This window comes from Bos taurus, chromosome 12 (assembly GCF_002263795.3).
Source record: "Bos taurus isolate L1 Dominette 01449 registration number 42190680 breed Hereford chromosome 12, ARS-UCD2.0, whole genome shotgun sequence".
In the NCBI taxonomy this organism is placed as follows: Eukaryota; Metazoa; Chordata; class Mammalia; order Artiodactyla; family Bovidae; genus Bos; species Bos taurus.
The window spans coordinates 86101882-86120837 of NC_037339.1; the positions used below are offsets into that span (position 1 = coordinate 86101882).

The following is an 18956-nucleotide window of genomic DNA, read 5'->3' on the forward strand; positions in this document are numbered from 1 at the left end:
AACGGCACAGCTTCTGCTTCTGTGCCTCGGCCTCCCTCCTACCCACACCTGTCACTTCTGCTCAGAGGTTTAAATCCCGAGTCACCTCCCTCGAGTCTGCAGGGGATGGTCAGGAGGGAAGGGAGTGGGGACCACAGAGGGGTGTCCATGGTCAGCGTCAGGGCCGTGCGGACACCCCCGTCCCGTCTCCCCAGCCGGGACAGCGGACGAAGGGGGCGCCTGCAGACACACAGGCACACACATTCCCAGGGGGACAGTTTCAACAGATTTTGACTTTCAACGGTCATAAAATGCACAGGTGGCTTTTCTGTGTAATGACATAAATAATTTAATAATTAATGCAAGAATTTAAACCAAACAAGTAAACTAAGGCCGTTTAGGGACTCAGCGACATCCTTGCCAGAGACCCTTCCTCCTCTGGAGACACCAGGTCCATGCGGCTCCAGGGCTGTGCCTGCCCCTCACGAGTGGGCCCTACTGGGTCCTTGTCGAGTTCGCCCCTGCCCAGCCCTGTCTCTAAGGCTGTGGTGCCCGGGGCCCAGCCGTCAGCTTATTCCTCCCGCAGCCCTGCCTTTGACCATGGCGCCCGATCTCACGACGGGACGCAGCCCCCAACCCAGAGACGCAGGTGGGAGGAGCATGGCGTCGGAGCCCATGGTCTCAACTTGGTGACTTGCAGTCGCAGGCACCCTGGACCAGGGACACTGGGGCATCGGTGGACGGGCTGGTCCTCAGTGATGCCCGCGGACCCCAGGGTCTAAGGTGCTGCCTCGGGGAGACCCACAGAACAAGTGTGACTCCTGGGGAACGGGCGGGCACTCGTGCTCAGGCTGTGGACGCAGGGCACCGTCAGAAAGCCTACGTGACGCAAACACGTCCAGATGCAACCGTGAAAAGCAGCCTGCCTGCCGGAGCAGTTGATGTGATGTGCAAAAAAGCCTCTGCTGGAAACGCTCAGATTTTAAAAAAGGCTTCGTTACAGCCTGTGTGACTTTGCTCAGGCTGCCACAGCAAAGCGGACGGGGCGGCCTCAGCAGGGAAATTCTCTGCTCTCGGTCAGTCCTGGACGCTTCGAGTTTGGCATCCAGGTGCAGGCTGGCAGGCCCCGAGGCCTCTCCCCTCAGTGGTCTCCCCGCCTTGGCCTCTGGGGTCATCCCGTGTGTGTGTCTGTGTCCCGACCTCCTCTTCTCTTAAGTCAGGTTAGATCAGGGCTCACCCCCGGGGCCTCTTTCAAGGCCCAACCCCAAATGCAGTGCCTCCCTGAGGTCTTGCAGTCGGAGCTTCAGTCCGTGCAGTTTGAGGGCGTGACTCAGCCGGTGACACAGCCACGGGAGCAAACTCAGGGCATGGCTCACACGGGGCTGCTCTGACTGTTAGGACTTTTTCCCGCGGGTGGGAAACCCGCCCCCTGGCCCAGGGCTGAGAGCCTAGCAGCGCGGAAAGAGGTTCGGGAGATCCTCCTGTCCTGCCCTTACCGTGACGCTCAGCTGACACGAGTGAGCCTGATGCCAACCTACTCCGCAGAAAGGTTTCCAACCCCGGCTGCACAGGGCGCTTACCCTGACTCATGTGCTCTCCCATGGAACCAGCACCAGCTCCTGTGGGGGGCAGTCTGCACCCCCCACCCTTGGGGCTTCCCAGGGCCCCGCTCAATGCTGCGGTCTGCCTGAATCTTCCAGGCCTTCTGGCTGGTAATCACAGCATGCTCGCTTTCCCATTTTGAAAAAGAAATATACACCTTCGCATTAAGTGTGTGTGTGTGTCTGTGTGTGTATGTAGTGCTACGTCACTTCAGTCGTGTCTGACTGTGTGACCCATGGACTGTAGCTCTCCAGACTCCTCTGTCCATGAGATTCTCCAGGCAAGAATACTGGAAAGCATTGCCATTTCCTCCTCCAGGGGATCTTCCCAATCCAGGGACTGAACTCAAGTCTCCTACGTCTCCTGCATTGGCAGGAGGGTTATTGACCATGAGTGCCACCTGGGAAGCCCCAAGTCTTCCAGAGCGTGTGTGTGTGTGTGTGTGTGTGTTAGTTACTCAGTCGTGTTGACTCTTTTTGACTCGATGGACTGCAGCCTGCCAGGCTCCTCTGTCCGTGGGGATTCTCCAGGCAAGAATATTGGAGTGGTTTGCCATTTTCTTCTCCAGGGGATCTTCCTAACCCAGGGGTCGAACCCAGGTCTCCTGCCTTGACACAAGGATTCTTTACCACCTGAGCCCCCAGGGCCACCTAGAGAGAGAAGTATGTCATGGTGGGTCAGCTCCCACTCCCCATCAGAATTATCAAGGATAATCTGCTTTGTGCAATTGACTGCAGGTATTAATTATATCCACGAAACACCTTCACAGCCACAGTGAGATCAGCGGTCTAGGCTGACACCATGGTCCACCCCTGGTCAGAGGGCTGGCAGGCACCTCCTGCAGCCCTGCTTCATCCCCAGATAAAGACAGCAGCACAGCCACACGTCTGCCCAACACGATGCAACCAAAAGCCTGCTCTCTCCACAGAAGAGGGCGGAAGAATCTCGGGACGACGTCCATTGCTCTCCTTGACATCGCAGGACTCACGTTAGGGAGAAACACAAGAGCGGTCATCCCGGTTTCTGCAGCTGACCACATGGTCGTGGCTGCTTTGCTGCTATTCTTCTCTGACCACCCTCTCTGGATTCCCCTGGCCCTCAGCAAGCCTCCCAGCTGGTCTTGCTCTTCACCTGGCAGGGTGACCCCAAGCTTCGCCCCGGACGGTCTGGGCCGTTAGCAGGCCTGCCTAGACTGGGTCGCCACAGTTCTCAGGTGGCCTCACTCCCAGGACACGGAGATGCTGAGAGACACCCAAGCCATCACCTGGGCTCTGGATGCGCCCTTCCTCACCCACCAAGAGCGGCGGCCAGATCTCCCCTTGGCCGTTGCGATCGCTCGTCCCAGCCAGGACAGGCCCTCCCTTCTCGCCTGTGGACTCGGAGGTACGAGGGGCTCAAAGTGGCTGGGGCGGCCGTCTCAACCTCAGGTCAAAGGAGCATTCTCCCGTCTCCTGATGGAAGCACCCTCCCGCCTGTGAGCGCTGATTTTAACAGGTCTCCTGTGCTAACAGGGAGGGTGGAGATGCACCTCCACCGCCTGACTCAGCCACCGAGAGAAGCGGCGGCAGCACCTCTGTGGACACTAATGTGGAGCCTGTGCGGCTCTGGGGAGCCCTGCCCAGCCCATCAGGGCATTGCCACCCAGCTGGCATTGTAACTGATCCTTAAGGAGGCCACACCATGGCTCCAACTAGCCAGCTGCTCCCTGAGGGTGGGGACGCGGGGGTCGTGGGCCCGCGCCTCACCTTCCTGTGCAGTGAGCATCCTGATGGGAAGGGGCTGCGTGGAGTACCCAGCAGTGGTGAGGCGTCCTGTGTCTCCTGCATTGGAGGCGAATTCTTTACCACTGTGCCACCTGGGAAGCCCACAGATAGTTTGTAGGAAGCATTTTTTGTGAATATGTGTGAGTTTGTATAAAAAAGAAAGAAAGTGGGAGGTTACAGACCAACATGCCAACACTGGTAACCTTCCAACAGGGGAATTATGGGTAATTTTTTTCTAAACGGAAGGAGAGAAAAGCCCTGTTTTCCCAGCACTGTTGAGTCTTGGGCTCCACAGAACAACCTGCTAACAGGTGTTTCTGCATGAGCCAGCTAAATATCCAACCTACTTCCAACCCGGCAGTCATTTCTGGTATTTTCAGTTGAACACTTGCTGACACGCTGCATATATTTCTGGAAGGGTTTCTCCTCGGTCACTAAAGGTGTCCTGCAATCTCAGAGGTCTCGGCAGTAAATAAGCCCCCTGCCAGTGCAGGAGATACAGAGACTCAGGTTTGATCCCTAGGTCAGGAAGAGCCCCTGGAGGAGGGCCTGGCAACCCTCTCCGGCATTATTTCCTGGAGAGCCCCATGGACAGAAGAGCCTGGTGGGCTATAGCCCATGGGGTCAGAGTCGGACACAGCTGAGTTCAACGTGAGGAGCCGTGGTCGGAGGGCACTTCAACAGGCGTGTTCACGTGGCACTCTGACACGCTTCCTCTCCTCCAGATCACCTCTCTTTTCCGTGGCCTCTTCCTTCCTTTCCCCAGAACACAGAGGCAGGGCCTCTTCTGTCTGTGCCTTCCCAGCCTCTGCTCTCCAGACTGCTGTCCCCTTGCTGGACAGAGAGCACTGTGCACACGAGAGTAACACACACCCTTCTCCCCCCACCCTCCCTGCACCCTCCCCTCCCTCCTCCCCTCCCTCCTCCCCCCTCCCTCCTCCTCTCCCTCCTCCTCCTCTCCCTCCTCCCTCCCCTCCTCCCCTCCCTCTTCCCCTCCCTCCCCTTCTCTCTCTCCCACCCTCCCCTCCTCTCTCCACTTCCTCCTCCCCTCCCTCCTCCCCTCCTTCCTCCCTCCTCCCTCCCTCCTTCCTCCTCCCCTCCCTCCCTCCTCCCTCCTCCCCTTTCTCCCTCCTCCCCTCCTCCTCCCCTCCCTCCCTTTCTCCCTTTCCCACCCTCCTCTCCTCTCTCCCCTTCCTCCTCCCTTCCCTCCTCCTCCTCCCATCTTCTCCTCCCTCCTCCCCTCCCTCCTCCCCTTTCTCCCTCCTCCCTCCTCCCTCCTCCCCTTTCTTCCTCCTCCCCTCTTCTCCCTCCCCTCATCCCTCCTCCCCTCCCTCCTCCCTCCCCTCCCTTCTCCCTCCCCTCATCCCTCCTCCCCCATCCCTCCTCCCCTCCCTCCTCCTCTTTCTCCCTCCTTCCCTCCTTCCTCCCCTCCCTCCTCCTCCTCCTCTTTCTCCCTCCTTCCCTCCCTCCTCTCCTCCCTCCTCCCTCCCCTCCTCTCCCTCCTCCTCTATCCTCCCTCCCCTCCTCCTCTCCCTCCTTCCTCCCTCCTCCTCCTCTCCTCCTCTCCCTCCTCCCCTCCCTCTCCTCCCTTCTCCCTCCTCTCCTCTCCCTCCTCCTCTGTCCTCCCTCCCCTCCTCCCTTCCCTCCTCCACTCCCTCCTCCCTCCCTTCCTCCCTCTCCCCAAGGCCCCAGGCTCCTATCACTGTCAGATCCATTATTCACACACTGTACTTTTTCCACTTACATTAAGGTAATTATTGCTCCCTCCTCCCTGCTTTTTCTTTGCTCTCTTCTTCCCCCAAAGGGGGGTGGGTGGGTATTAATACAAACATTCTTCATTATTTTGGCAAGGAAAACAAATGGGAATCAAGTAGTCTTCTTTCTGTCAGAGTGCTGATGAAGAGAAGCGTCAATAAACAGAAGAGTCTCCTGAGCTGCTGGCTCGATCCCGCAAAGGAAGTAGAATAAAGCAGATCCTGACACGGGGAGAGATGCGGTGTGCTCACTCTGAGCTCAGGGTTGCACACCTCCCCCCATGATTGCTCTGTCTGTTAACGTTAGCTGAATGAAGACTGGTCCTAACTTGCTCAGGGTCCACCTGGAGCCCAGCTCCTGGCCCTGTGATGCCCTCGGCTCCTCCTCACCCCATTCCCCTGCCTCCCTGACGTCAGCCAGCCCCATCCTCCTCTCGCAGGTCCCTTCAAGGGACCACCTGCTCGACCCCAGGGATCTCCAGGCGTGCGGATGCCATGTGCCCCGAGCGGCTTGTACACACCTGTGGGAAGGGAGACAGAGGAGATGGACTGACAGAGAGAGAGAGACTGTTCCAGCAGAAATCCACCCCTGGGACAGAGGAAGCTCTGCTCCTTCCTCCACAAAGGCCCCGGGTGGTGATCTCAAGGGGCCTCGGGCAGAGGCCGGTCAGGACAGGAAATGCCGTGTCTCAGAATCCGGGGCACCTGGGAAAGCAGCATGAAGGTTGAATAGGGAGCTCGATCACCTCAAGGTCCGACCCAGACAGGGCCCGGCTCCCCCCGAGGCCCGGCCCAGACAGAGGGCCCAGTTCCTCCCAAGGTCCAGCCCGGACGGGGGACCTCCCCACTTAGGCTGCTTCCAGGATCCCCTCATGCGGGGGCTGTTCCTGGGGTCACTGGGCAAGCTGGCAGGAAGTGAGAGAGGAGACCCCAAACCCAGCTGTCCCTCTGTGCTCTGTCTACAGCATGTGTGTCTGTATCACCTGTGTCTACATCTCCATCCACCTACCTACCCTATGGCCTACTTATTATTTATGTTCTAGCTATTCATCTCTCTAGTCACCTATCTTCTATCTATCATATGTCTATTTACCTACCTATCAACACCCCTGAGAAACCTCCCTGGTAACTGACACGGTGAGTGCTGTAGGTCAAGGCACACCTGTCCACTCTGCGAGCTGGCTAAAGTTCCGTGTGTCCCCCAGGTTTGTGGTCATAGCCCGGCCACATCGGGGTCACTGCTGTGGTTGGGGTTACCCCTGGCTGCTGTGGAAGCCACTGGCCCAGAGGCCACAGGAGCAAATTCCAAAAGGCAGGAGCACGGCTGTGGGTCTGAGGTCCAAGTCTGCCATCAGGTAGCTGATGATGGAGCAGTCTCTCTGCCTATAAAGCGAGGTTCCAGAACCGAGCTCCCTTCCCTCTAAGCTGCCAGGACCCGACGGTCTCACTCTCAAGCTAAGCAGGTAAGCAAGTCATCAGCACACGATGTGGACCGTGTTTAAAAGAAAGGAGCCCCATTAGAAAGCGCCAAGAGGGGCTCCAGGGCCCAGCATCACTGAATGACTTAGAAGAGAAAAAGTCTTCTCCATCACTCACCCTCTGCTTCTCTCAGTCGGCTTCTCCATCACTCACCCTCTGCTTCTCTCAGTCGGCTTCTCCATCACTCACCCTCTGCTTCTCTCAGTCGGCTTCTCCATCACTCACCCTCTGCTTCTCTCAGTCGGCCCGCACTGCTTTTACTGTAGAATAAGGTTTTTCACAAATATTTTGCCTAATATCCAACACTGAGGTCTCTAAAAACATTAAACCAACAAAATGAATTTCCAAGTTGGTTAAAAAAAACGCAGTTCTCAAACTAAATCGGATGGTTTTCTCAATCTCTTTGTAAAAGGTATTCAGTAAGTGCCAACAACTTGCTTGGGGCCCTGGCGTTCAGGGTCAGCAATGGCTTGAATCTGGGGTCTCCCAAGGTCTTGCCTGCTCCCTACCTTGGGGCCTGGCACCCCGCAGTCCCTGGCCGAGGGCCCACTCGGTGTGTGTAGGCCCAGCCACACACACTGAAATGCGGAGGGAAGAAGCTTGGAGAAACTGCCACCAGAATCCTCGTTTTTTGTAAGATATATTTGCATTTATTTAGAAAGCCACCCCCCAACACACACTCAGGAGACCCATCTGTCAAATCTTTTGTCTTCTAGACCATTTCCAAAGGTGTGACCTGTTTTAAGAGAAGGTGAAATTTGAGGGGGAAAAACCCTACAGAGCAGAGACATTAAGGATGACTATTCACATGTCAAAAAAAATGCACTGCTTTATGGAAGATTCATTGCAGTTTTTTTTTTTTTTAAGTTCTATACAAATCCAGTGTGTCTTAAACGCCTTTCAGTTAGAAGAATTGATTCACACTCACCTTTCTTTCAACTTTGTTTCACCTAAGGCGAAACGTGATGAAAGTCACTGTTCCCATTTTCCTTCTGGGGCATCGGGTTTCCCTAGAGCTGGACGCCCCGGCGTTGAGCTGACAGCGCGCCGATGGCAGGCAGAGTCTTGTGAGGTCTTCACCGTGTCCTGCCATCAGCTGGGAGGGAGTCACCCAGTCTGTCCTTCTGCAAAGTGGGGACAGCCTTGCTGATCGCACTGGCATCTCAGGATGGTGCTGGGTTCACAAAGTGAGACAAGCAAGGCCCACCCCCTGACACAGACCGCGAGCGTTCTGGAAACAAATGGGCCACCTGGTCGTGGTGGGAGCCCCCGCCTCCCGGGCAGATTCGGGGTCACGGTGGCCCACAGCCTCTGCCCAAGGCAGATGCCTTCCTGCCGTGTCCTTCCCTGGAATCTGTCTGACCCCTGCCCTGTCTCCTCAGGCCACGTGGGTCCCGGGCCGCTGCCCAGAGGGTGCAGGGAACACACTGGGCGTTACCCGAGGGGTCACACCACAGCCCAGCACTGTTCCCACCCGTTAACTCAGTTAACTGGAGAGCCCCCTTTCCATGGAGGTGGGAGAACCCCCACCCCTGAGCGAATGAAGAAGCCAGAGCTCCTCCATCTCCGTGACCTCTCCTGGGTACACAGTGGGACAGGCCCGGTGGCCCTGGGTCCCATCCTCTGGATGCTAAGGCTGTGCTCTGACCACGTCAGAAAGGGTCCTCTTCCATTTCCAGCATCACAGGAGGAAGGGGTGCAGCATGGCCACCTAGCAGCCGGGGGAGCACAGGGACGCAGGGGGAGGGGTGTGCGGGGCTACAGCCCCCCCATCGCCCACCCCGCCTCCGGAAAGACTCCAGCTCATCCGGCCTGCCTGGGGCAACGCTGCACGGCTCCTCCCCCGGGGCCCCCGACGGCCAACGTGCCCCCCGCTTGGCGACCTCGGGGAACAGGGCAGGGCCGGGTGAGCACAGGCCCTCAGGGTCCCGGCGGGCAGGCTGCGCCGATGCTCGCGGGGGCACGGTCCCAGGGTCAGCGTGGATGCGCGCTGGGCCGAGGAGACGCGCTGCTGGAGTTCTCACTCGTCAGCTCCCAAGGCCTGTCGGTTTGCACACAGTCGCTTCTAGGTCGTCTCTCAGGAGCGCGGCTGCGCAGTGAAGGGTCGTCTCCACTCTGGGCTGTAGGTCCCAGACGGGGGACACACAGGGGCGCGGACCCTGTGACCAAGAGCGCGGGCCGCTCCGCCACCCGCCCTCCTTCCAGCCCAGCCTGGGACCCCGTTTCCTCAGCCCCGAGGGGCGAGGGCAAGTCCTCGCCCCTGTCCTCTGCCCCTAGTCGGGCCTCTGCGGTCCTGAGAGGTCGGAAGGGCGAGGGGTGAGGATGGAGGGGCTTTCCCGGGCTGACCCCGTGGGAAGGGCCCCGAGGAGGGTCCTTAGATCTTCCTCCCCCAGACCTCAAATCTGAGCCCCGCCACCCACCCCTCAACGCCTGCTTCTCTAAGCAGCCCATGAGGACTGTGCCGACGGCCGAGCGCGGGGCAGCCGACAGGGAGGCCGGGCGGAGGGCCTCCGGACACAGGGCGGGGCGGGTCCTGCCGGCGCCCCAGCGCCTCCCTTCCCCTCGCCGCCCTCCTGGCCACAGGCCTGGGGACACGCACCTGCCAGCGCCGTGCACGCGCCCGGGGACGCCCACAGCCCAGCCCCGCCGGGCCTCCCCAGGCTGCGGCCCCGGAAGACACTGGTCTCACAGCGTCGGTCCCGGGAGCAGCAACTGGTGACGGAGGCGCCCAGGGAGGAGGCGGGAGGAGACGAGAGGCCACTCCGTGAGAAAGTTGTGCCCAGCGGAAAATCAAGCCGGGTGGCCTTCCTGGGCCTCCTTGTCCCCCGTTTTCTGCCAGAGAACAAAAGCCCAGTTACTGACTCGGGTGGGGCTTTGACCGTCCAGCTGCCCACCTGGCAACTTGCTCGTTGAAAACTCTTCGTTTAAAGAGAGAAACCCGTTTCTGAGGCGATGGCCGATAAGGCCTTTGCTGACAAAGAGAGATACCAGGTCCCGAGAGGCTCTGGTCCAGCGGCCACAACCGGAGGCAGCCCGGGGAAGGGACTACTGAGGGCGTCTGCAGGAGGGGACCCGGGGCACTGGCTCAGGAGGGCAGACACCGCGGGGCATCGAGCCAGCTCTGCCCAGGGCCCAGGGCCTGGGCTGCCCGGGGCAGACCTTCCGGTGAAAGCCCTCACTCACTCGCAGATGTGTGCACACGCGCATGCACACACGTACACGTGCACACTCACACACTTGCACTTACACGTGCACACGCGCGCACTCACATGCTCACGCACACACATACACGTCAGGCCCTTCCCTTCACGAACGTCGCTGCCTGGAAGGGCACCCCCGCCCCCAGCATCCTCAAAGCACCGCCTAAAAACACCCAGAAAACCCTGACAGAAGGCCAAGGCCCTGTTGATTAAAAGGAAATGAGACTGACTTCTCTGGGGAGACTCTGTGTCCATCACTGGTAAAAGCGCGTGACGAGTTAACGCGTCTGCAGGTTTCAGAGCAGACAGACGCGGAGCGCGGGGACACGCGGCGACGCAGAGCAGAGGGCCTCTGGACACGCACGCCTCGCGCCCTCGTCTGTGCTCATCCCGCCGTCAAGCCAGACGCTCGCACGCCGACTGTCCGACGTCACAGACGCGTGGCTGGTCTCCGTAGCAGCACTTTGGCCAGTTACGGTTTCTGCCCAAACGTAAGCCTGCAGGCAGGAGCCACGCCCGGCGCCGCAGACGGCAGCTTGAGAGCCTGCGCGTGGGCTGCGGGGGCGGGGCGCCGTGCTGCCACCTCCCCCCAACCACCGTCATCAGGCCGGCTCGGGAAAGAAGCCCGCTCACGCCTATTGCAGCAGGAGGTTTGAGTCCTGGTTAGGGTGCCTCAGCCCCGTCCCCTCCCCGGCTCAGCACACTTCCATCCTGTTGGCTGCCAGGCATCTGCGGGTGAAAGGTGAGGTCGGGAAAGGGGTGCTGACCGCGCGCCAAGGCCCAGCGGCAGGGGGTCCCCTTTGTGTCGGCCCCTCTGACCTCCCGCCCCTGGTCTGTGGGAACCGCACAGAAGAATGCGGTGGAGAGTCAGGGGTGGCGGCCGGCTCCTGGCTGGCACTGTCCCGCGGGCTGCAAACGTGCTGACGCCTCCCTGGCCGCCCCGTCCTGGCCTCCTCCACGCTCTGCGGGTGAGACCAGGGGTTCCCCTGGGAATCGGCAGCCCCGGGGCGGGGGGCTGCGTCCCCAGGGCCGAGGCCTGGCCTTCCCAGGAGTGAAGAAGGCAGCCCCTGCTCAGGGATGGGAAGACGGGGTTGAAACTCCAGCGAGAAAGGGAGCGTTCTCGGAAGCAAGTCTGCACACACATACAAGGATCACCTCGGGGTAAAGCTGAGTGTCGTCTGGAAGGGACCACTGTCCCCAGGCAGTGGGGGCTGCGTCTTCCGGCCCGAGACTCCCCATCTTCCTCACCTTCCTTTGACGGAGAATACAGGTTTTCAAGAAAATCTTAAAAGCCACGGATGAAAGAGCTCTTCAGCCTCAGGATGGTGTCCATAAGGAGGTGGTTCCCCTCCAGACCCAAGAGCCCAAGCCCAGAGGCCCCATCCCACTGGTGGGGGCTCATCTAGTTCTTAGAAAAGGGAAAAGCATTTCCAGAAACCTCATAACACTCAGTGATTTTCAGAAAAGAGGTGGGCTCTCAGTGCCCATTTATTTTTTGGTTTCTTTTTCTAAGAACACAGGTCATGACTCCACTTCAAATTACTAACTTGTGCGACTGTGTTCCTTTACTTGGAATGTTAATATTGAAAACCAATGAAAAGCCTGACATTCATAAATCGAGAGGGACTTCGGGTAGTTTAGCATGGATCTTTGTGACAGCAAAGGCCTCACTGTGTTCTGATAGCAAAATATCCTTTTCTCCCCTGAAAACAGAGGTATTTTGAAAAATTAACTCAAAAGCCTTTTTAATTAAAAAATAAGAAGTGGGTCCTGGCCCAGAGTTCCAGGCACGTGTGATGGTCACTGGGTAACTAACACACACTTGCCACCACCGATGGTTGAGGGTCCACAGTCTCCTCTCGGGAAAGCCCCTTGCCCTCCAGGGCCGGTAAACTCTATTTCTGCAGAGCACCCTCTGTGCTGCTGGCAAGCAGTATCAAGCCAGTCTGTTTTCAGGTATGATTTACAGAGGAAATGAGTTACAAAAGCATCAGTTCTTCAGCGCTCAGCTTTCTTTATGGTCCAACTCTCATATCCATACATGACTACTGGAAAAACCATCACTTTGACTAGATGGACCTTTGTCGGCAAAGTAACGTCTCTGCTTTTTAATATGCTGTCTAGGTTGGTCATAGCTTTTCTTCCAAGGAGCAAGTGTCTTTTAATTTTATGGCTGCAGTCACCATCTGCAGTGATTTTGGAGCCCAAGAACTGACTCACTGGAAAAGACCCTGATGCTGGGAAAGATTGAAGGCAGGAGGAGAAGAGGACAACAGAGGATGAGATGGTTGGATGGCATCACTGACTCAATGGACATGAGTTTGAGCAAGCTCTGGGAGTTGGTGATGGACAGGGAAGCCTGGCGTGCTGCCGTCCATGGGGTGGCAAAGAGTCAGACAGAACTGAGTGACTGAACTGAAGAGTTACAAAGACAACACGATGTCTTCCCACGTCTGCCATGGAGCGCATCCATCTCAGCCTTCCCGGCTTCCCAGTTGGACTTTGTACATGAAAAAAAGGAAGGCTTCAATACAATGTCTGTGTGGAAATAGTTTTAAAACCAAGAACAGGATTCCGGTTTGTAGCCTATGTTCTTTTCCCCACAGGCCTCTTCGACACTGACACTGTATTGGGTTTTATTCTGTTACTTACAAATGTTACAAAAAGAAAAAGCAGAGAGCTCTATCTCAGATAGGAGAAAAACAGTTATCTTACACATTTTCCGGGAAAACTTTAAAATAATCCTTAAAAGTTTACACAGTTTTATGAGATTTAAAATATAAATTACAGGAGTATATTATTTTCTAACGAAACTCATTTTGGGAAGGTTTTGTAAATATTTCATCATTAACATTTTTCCTTTTTAAAAAATAAATTCAGGAATTTTTTTTCCACGTTGAATTTTTTTGTACTTCTTCAAACACAGGAGAAGTCGCAAATGCAATGATTTTATCAATGCTATTGCCAACGCAGGAAGTAATTTCTTAGACTGTTAAACCAGACAAGTAGACTAGGGCCTGCAAGGCCCACCCTTCTCAGCCCACCTGACAGTGGTTCTGGGAAGTGCTTGCTGATTTTATTTCCTGCTCATCTTTCTAAACGGAATCCATTAGAATTTCAGCCTCCATAACCATGATCTACATGCAGGAAAATGTTTTAAAATGCAAATAAAATAGGAAAATGCAGGTAAGCAATTAAGTTAGAAAAGCCAGGTGTATCTTTGTTGTTGATTATGCACGTTCTCTTTCCTTTCAGCTTTAGTGCCGGATGGAGAGAGGTGTGGAAGGGCGGGCTGTCCCTCAAGCCACATGTGCCCCCTCCCCACGCCTCAGGACATACACGCTCTGGGCTGTTCCGCGGGGACTCAGGCTGCCCAGTGGCCATGGGCAGATCTTTTGGGCTGGACTGGAGGCTGCCTCCTAGAAGGTGTGGGGTCTACATAAATGAGCACCCGGGTTCCATCTCTAGGCTAATGGGTCGAACTTAAAGAGTAATTAAGCGTGCTGCAGATTACACCAAGAAGTGCTTGTACACCTCCATCGCCCACTAGCCAACCTAGCCCCTCCATCGCCCGCTAGCCAACCTAGCCCCTCCATCGCCTGCTAGCCAACCTGGCCCCTCCATCACTTGCTAGCTAACCTAGTTTTGTGCCGACTTTCTATCAGCAACATGGGACCACAGCTGTCCACAGCATCACCTCGCATGGACGTCAAGCCTCCTCCTGTAGGTTTTCCCAGGCATCACATCTAGGAAGATAGCGCAGCTTAGGGGCTGCTGACAGCATGGTCCACGTGTCACATTCAGATGAACTGAACTGGTCGTTTTAAGGACGTCTTTCAAGCTGGAACTATCTCTAGCTTTACTCACCCGCCCAGTTCCCCAGGAGGTGATCAGAGTGGCAAGATGGGGAGACAGGTACCCAGCAATGACTGTGGACCCCAGGCCCTGGGGAGGGACTTCATGCCAGCAGGAAAGTGAAACCTAGAGATAAGCGCCGCCCGCTCAGCCGTCTGCGCTTCTGTGAGCACAGCCTTGGGCCCTGAGGAGCCCACGGCAGAGGAGCCTGGCGGGCTAGCCCGTGGGTTCACAAAGAGGCGGACAGCACTGAGCAGCTGGGCACGCACGCATGCCTCATGTATAGACAGACACGTGCATGCATTTTGCTTGTTTACTTGCTCAGTCCTGTCCGCCTCTTTGTGGCCACACGGACTGCAGCACTCCAGCTTCCTGTCCATCACTCCCGTCATCTCCCGGAGTTTGCTCAGACTCACATCCGTTGGGTCGGTGATGCCATACAATCACCTCGTCCTCTGTCACAAGAAGCATAACTCTATCTGTCTCTGTATGTGTACAGAAATTTGAAGGTGCCCTCCTCCCCTTCTTATGTAAACGGTAACAGACCACATACCTAGCTCTTCTGACCCTGTCTAGGCTTCCTCTCTGCCTGTGTGAATAAACTGTAAATTTACTCAAGATACTAGTTTAGTGAAAGTCGCTCAGTCATGTCCGACTCTTTGCGACCCCATGGACTATACAGCCCATGGAATTCTCCAGGCCAGAATACTGGAGTGGGCAGCCTTTCCCTTCTCCAGGGAATCTTCCCAACCCAGGGATCAAACCCAGGTCTCCCGCATTGTAGGTGGATTCTTTACCAGCTGAGCCATCAGGGAAGCCCACTCAGGGTAGAAGGTTGCTTCCAATTTGGGGAATGTCTTTGTCTCTGCCATCACAGTCGTTGCTACAGGGAGCAGCCACGTGAATCTCCTTCTGTATCTTGGCCCATGTATCTCTGGAAGAGACTCCTGGGAGCAGGACCTAACATTTTCCCACGCCAGCCCTGATTTCCCCCACGGGGGCTGGGCCGCGCGTCTCCCTGCCAGGAGTGAGGGTGTTTACTGGATGGCGGTACCAACAGAGTGTGCTGTTGCGAGCCTGGGCTTTTATCTGACAGAGGAAAGCAGGATCCCGCAGTATTGAAGCGGATCAGAGGATGGAATGGGACCTCTGGAGTGCTTCGCTGCGAGGCAGGCTGCAGGAGGGAGGGGATTTACACTTGCACAGAGAGTGGAGTTTAGTAAACGTGATGGTTCTTTGAAAGAGTGACTGCCTGAGTGGATGAAGGTTGGGATTAAGCATCGCTAAGTGTCACCTGTGTCACTGGTCAGCCCGAGCTGCAGGTGGCCGGGGTGGGGGCGTCAATGCTCCCGGGGTTGGCTTCGCCCCGGCCCGAGCTCACCCCTCGGTACCAGCCCGAGTCCACCGCTTGGTACCACGTCAGCCTCTGTCTCAGCACGAGGCTCTTGTGGCCTCGGTCCTGGGGATGGAACCTGAAAAGACGCGCCTCTTGCTGCTGAGAAGGGTGACGTTCCCCCCACAGTGAGGCCTCGTCACCAGGCAGCCTGGTGAAGGTGCCGACACGCCGCTCAACCGCGCCGAGTGATGTGTGTAAATAGCATTGATTAGCGTGTGATTGCAAATGAATGGCATGATCAGGTCTTGTCACCAAGTGTCTGCCCCTGTCAGTCACTGCTCCCTGCCAGGTGTGGGCGGTCTCCCCCGGGGCTTGGGTTCTCATCCCCCCACCCCGCCGTGGATGAGGCCTCCCCTCGGGGCGGCACACGGGCCTGGAGGGGACAGGCGGGGAGTGAGGCCCAAGGCTGATGTTTCCCCGAGGATGCCGCCTCGGGCCGCGCCGCCCTCCCACCCTTCCATCCATCCACGAGGGGGTGGGGACCCCACTCAAGCAAGCGGCTGAGGTCCTGAGTTCCTCCCTCTGGACCCAAACACCGGAGGCTTTGCCCGAATCGTGGCCCTCTGCAGCTGTTGTCCTTAACGTCACATTCATGATGGAGGCCCAAGTGTCTGCAGAGCTTTACTGAATTGCATCGCTACCAAGACAGGTGCAGAGGGCAAGCGGCATGTACACAGAGCAGAGATACGTTCCCCCGTCCCCGGGTGTCGTCAGGAAGTCGTTGCAAAGAGCTGAGCTTCCTGAATAGTCATGGCTTTTTAAATGACTGAAATGCATCTAGGTCTCCATGTGCCACAGCCCTGGCCCTTCTAACTTTGGGTGCAGACCCCAGATCCTGGGTCTTCCTCTGAGAAAGGACCCCGGTTCGTTCCTCACATGCCAGTTCTTTGGACGCATTGAGGAAGTGCTCAGACGTGAGTGCTGGGCTTCACAGCCCACCGTGAGATGGAGGGCATCCCTGAATGAAACGGACCCCCTCTCAGGCATCGAGGAAGCAGAGGCCTCTCTCCCTCATCGCCGGTCAGTTACTCAGCTTGAGAACCACCGCAAGTCCATTCCTGACGTGGGGCCAGGCAGGCACATACGGTCAGGAGGCAAGATCTGGGGATATTTCCCAGCCTTTGGGCATCCCAGGAATAGGCACCAAGGGCAGGGCTTCCCCTTTCATCTCTTTAGAAGATAAACGTCTGGGGAAAGAACTAACTGCTTCAGCTGCCGCTTCCCTACCAGAAACGCAACAGGAGGCACTTCCCGAGGAAAAGGTGAAATTTATGCTTCTGCTAGATCCCGGAAGAGCCTCCCATCGGGGCGGGGCGGGGGTGTCTGTGTATGTGTCTGTGTGCGCACATCTCAGTGTATCAGCCTCTCTGCCTTCTATCAGGTGTGTGTGTGTGCGTGTGTGTGTGCACGTCTCTGTGTATCAGCCTCTCTGCCTTCTATCAGGTGTGTGTGTGTGTGTGTGTGTGTGTGTGCATGTCTCTGTGTATCAGCCTCTCTGCCTCCTGTCAGGGGGGTGTGTGTGTGTGCACGTCTCTGTGTATCATTCTCTGCCTCCTGTCAGGGGGGGTGTGTCTGTGTGTACACACGTCTCTGTGTACCAGGCTCTCTGACAAGACAAGAGAAATGGATGAGTTAGTCCTGAAAGTCTGTAACTGCCTCAGTGACTGAGACAGGTAACGTGGCTGCCTCATGTCCACCATGAGTCCATGGTTGGAGCTGTGCAGGGTCGTCATGCCGGGGCCCACAGCTCACAACACTGGGACCAGTCACCTTGCTGGCTGTGCCACAGGCCCAAACAAGTCTCCACATTTGACCCAAATATGGAATACTCAAATGCAATCATGTGCAACCTATGTTCTGGGGTGTGATAGAGTCATTTTAGGAATAAACAAAGTGAAAACATATAAAATGACTTATTAAGTCATAATTTAACAATTATAATCTAACAATGTAGAACAATTTCCTGTGATTTTGTGAGACCCCAGATCTAACACTGCAATGTTCTCTCAGCAGCAAAACCAGATGGTGGTTGGAAGCACCCCCTCAACTGCCAGCAGCACAAACAGCCCGCTGCCCCCAACCCACCCCAGTTCTTCTGCGTTTATGAGGTGCGAGGTTCAGAACCCCTGTAAACTGAGCTAATCAGCCAAGAAATCAGAACACCGGTTCTCGAGCAATGCCTAAGGATGCTGCCATGGGTCTGAGCCTCTGAGCCTCGGGGGTGAGACGGTCCTCGCCAGGAGGCAGCAGAGAAAGCCCAGAACCTCCCCCCTCTCTGGGTGGGCAGCTTCCGGGAGTGGACTGTGGGGCAGGAAGAAGGAAATTTGGAGCAAATCCTCGTGACTTGAAAAACACGTTGTCACCCAAACTGGAAGAGAAACACTGGAAAGAAGGGAAAAGATGAAAGCAGGAAAAGATAAAAGCAGAGGGCGTCTCTGCACCCTTCTAAGAGGGATTCAAGCCCGACACGCTGCATCTCTGAGGGCCGCTAACCACCGAGCGCTCCACGCCAAGTCCAGTCCTAGGGTCAGCTCCGTCCCGGGGAAGGGCAGACATACTGAGGGCCTCCCAGGACCACTGGGGTCCCTGACAGGCCCTCCCAGCAGAGGAAGAAGCAGCCTTTGCTGAGAAATATGTCTCACCCACCCTCTTCTCCTTGTTTTTCTCTAGGAATATTTGTGCTGAAAACCACAAGAGCCCGTTGTCCCCAGCCCCCGCCCCGCCCCCTGCGTCCCCCTCCCGAGGCTGAGCGCGCATGCCCGGGGTCCATTCCTGCTGCAACGCGCACTGATGTCCGTCTTGGAGCATCTCTCCTTGACCCGTGGTTTTCATATTTGTGATAGTGAAATACCGTCGGGCTTTCCGCAACTCTGAACAGGATTTGCAGCTGGGAAATGTGGCCATCCTCGATCGTGTTTGAATTTGCGTAATTGTCGTGATGGTTTTCTAACGCTTCCAGCCACAGACTCGGGGAGAGGGCCATTCCTCGAACTACACCATGTAGGGTTCTTATTGAACAAGATGTCCAACCACGAGCAGAGAGGAAAAACGGAGAAGGCTGATATATATTTAAATGCAGGCAAAATCCCACGACACGGTCGTTATTTCCTGGCTCAAATCAAAATTTTAAACAGTTTACTTCCTTCATGTCTTCTCAAGAGTTTCACGCACCGAACTTTCAGTGTCACGACTAATAGAGGCTCTTGCCGAGGCTCACGCTCTTAAAACCCTCTCCAGCCTCCGTGATGTGCAGCGCCTTCCTTATTACGGGATGCATTATGCCAGACGCGCCCGCGCGGTGATGGGACATGGCAACCCTGCTGTGAGAATGCCTATCAGAGCTTCTTTTAAGGCCCTTTCTCAATTGTCAGCAAAGTATTTTTTAAGGTTAAAAGGTGTAAAATTATTCTGAAATGCTTTTCTGACCTGTCGCCTATCATGGCAAAGAGCTAGAGTTCATTTTTTTTTCTCTAAAATTGTATTTTTTGAAATGCAGTAATATTATAAGAATAAGCTTTCTATGAGGAAAATAGTCCCCTGAAATGTTCATGATATTTTTTTGCATGCCTTCTGCTCCAATGACTGCAATATTAATCACTGTTTCATGCTTAGAATTTTTTTTTTTCCGATGCAATTTTTCTTATCTCAAGCCTCGGTGGCTGCGGAGAAATTAATATAAATGACCGCTACCTTTCTGCATCTGCTTCTTTTCTCTCTGCTTTTTTACCCCCTTCCTGTTTCCGTGGTTGCTTCATATTCCATCAACGTCAAGTCAGATCTGTCGCTGGCCTGAGGTCCAGCCTGGTTATGCGGAGGCGGGGGCCACACGCTGGCGTTGATGGAAACCAGCTGAGGGTGTGGAGCCTCCTGGTCTCGTGCCTTCCTGGCCCCAGGCTTGCCCACCAGCAAAGGGCCTGGCCAGGCACCC

The 18956-nt window shown here is 56.0% G+C and overlaps 2 long non-coding RNA genes across 10 annotated transcripts; one reads left to right on the plus strand and one right to left on the minus strand.

The window, feature by feature from the left end:
- Positions 1-284: 284 nt before the first annotated feature.
- LOC132346805 (uncharacterized) lies at positions 285-10186 on the minus strand. Of its 6 annotated transcripts, none has more exons than XR_009496760.1 (7): positions 10008-10185; positions 9177-9409; positions 7828-8697; positions 7506-7701; positions 5620-6837; positions 5089-5320; positions 285-4178 (listed from the first exon to the last, which is right to left on the minus strand). It is a non-coding gene; the product is annotated as an uncharacterized lncRNA (long non-coding RNA). The 6 variants fall into 6 exon arrangements; XR_009496758.1 differs by having other exon boundaries at positions 5620-6553; positions 6695-6837; positions 7506-8697; positions 10008-10184; XR_009496756.1 differs by having other exon boundaries at positions 287-2564; positions 3327-4178; positions 7506-8697; positions 10008-10186.
- Positions 10187-10253: 67 nt separating this feature from the next.
- Positions 10254-18727, plus strand: LOC132346806 (uncharacterized). Of its 4 annotated transcripts, none has more exons than XR_009496764.1 (4): positions 10255-10519; positions 16205-16290; positions 17039-17554; positions 17699-18727. It is a non-coding gene; the product is annotated as an uncharacterized lncRNA (long non-coding RNA). The 4 variants fall into 4 exon arrangements; XR_009496762.1 differs by having other exon boundaries at positions 17042-17554; XR_009496763.1 differs by lacking the exon at positions 16205-16290 and having other exon boundaries at positions 10257-10519.
- The last annotated feature ends 229 nt before the right edge of the window (positions 18728-18956 follow it).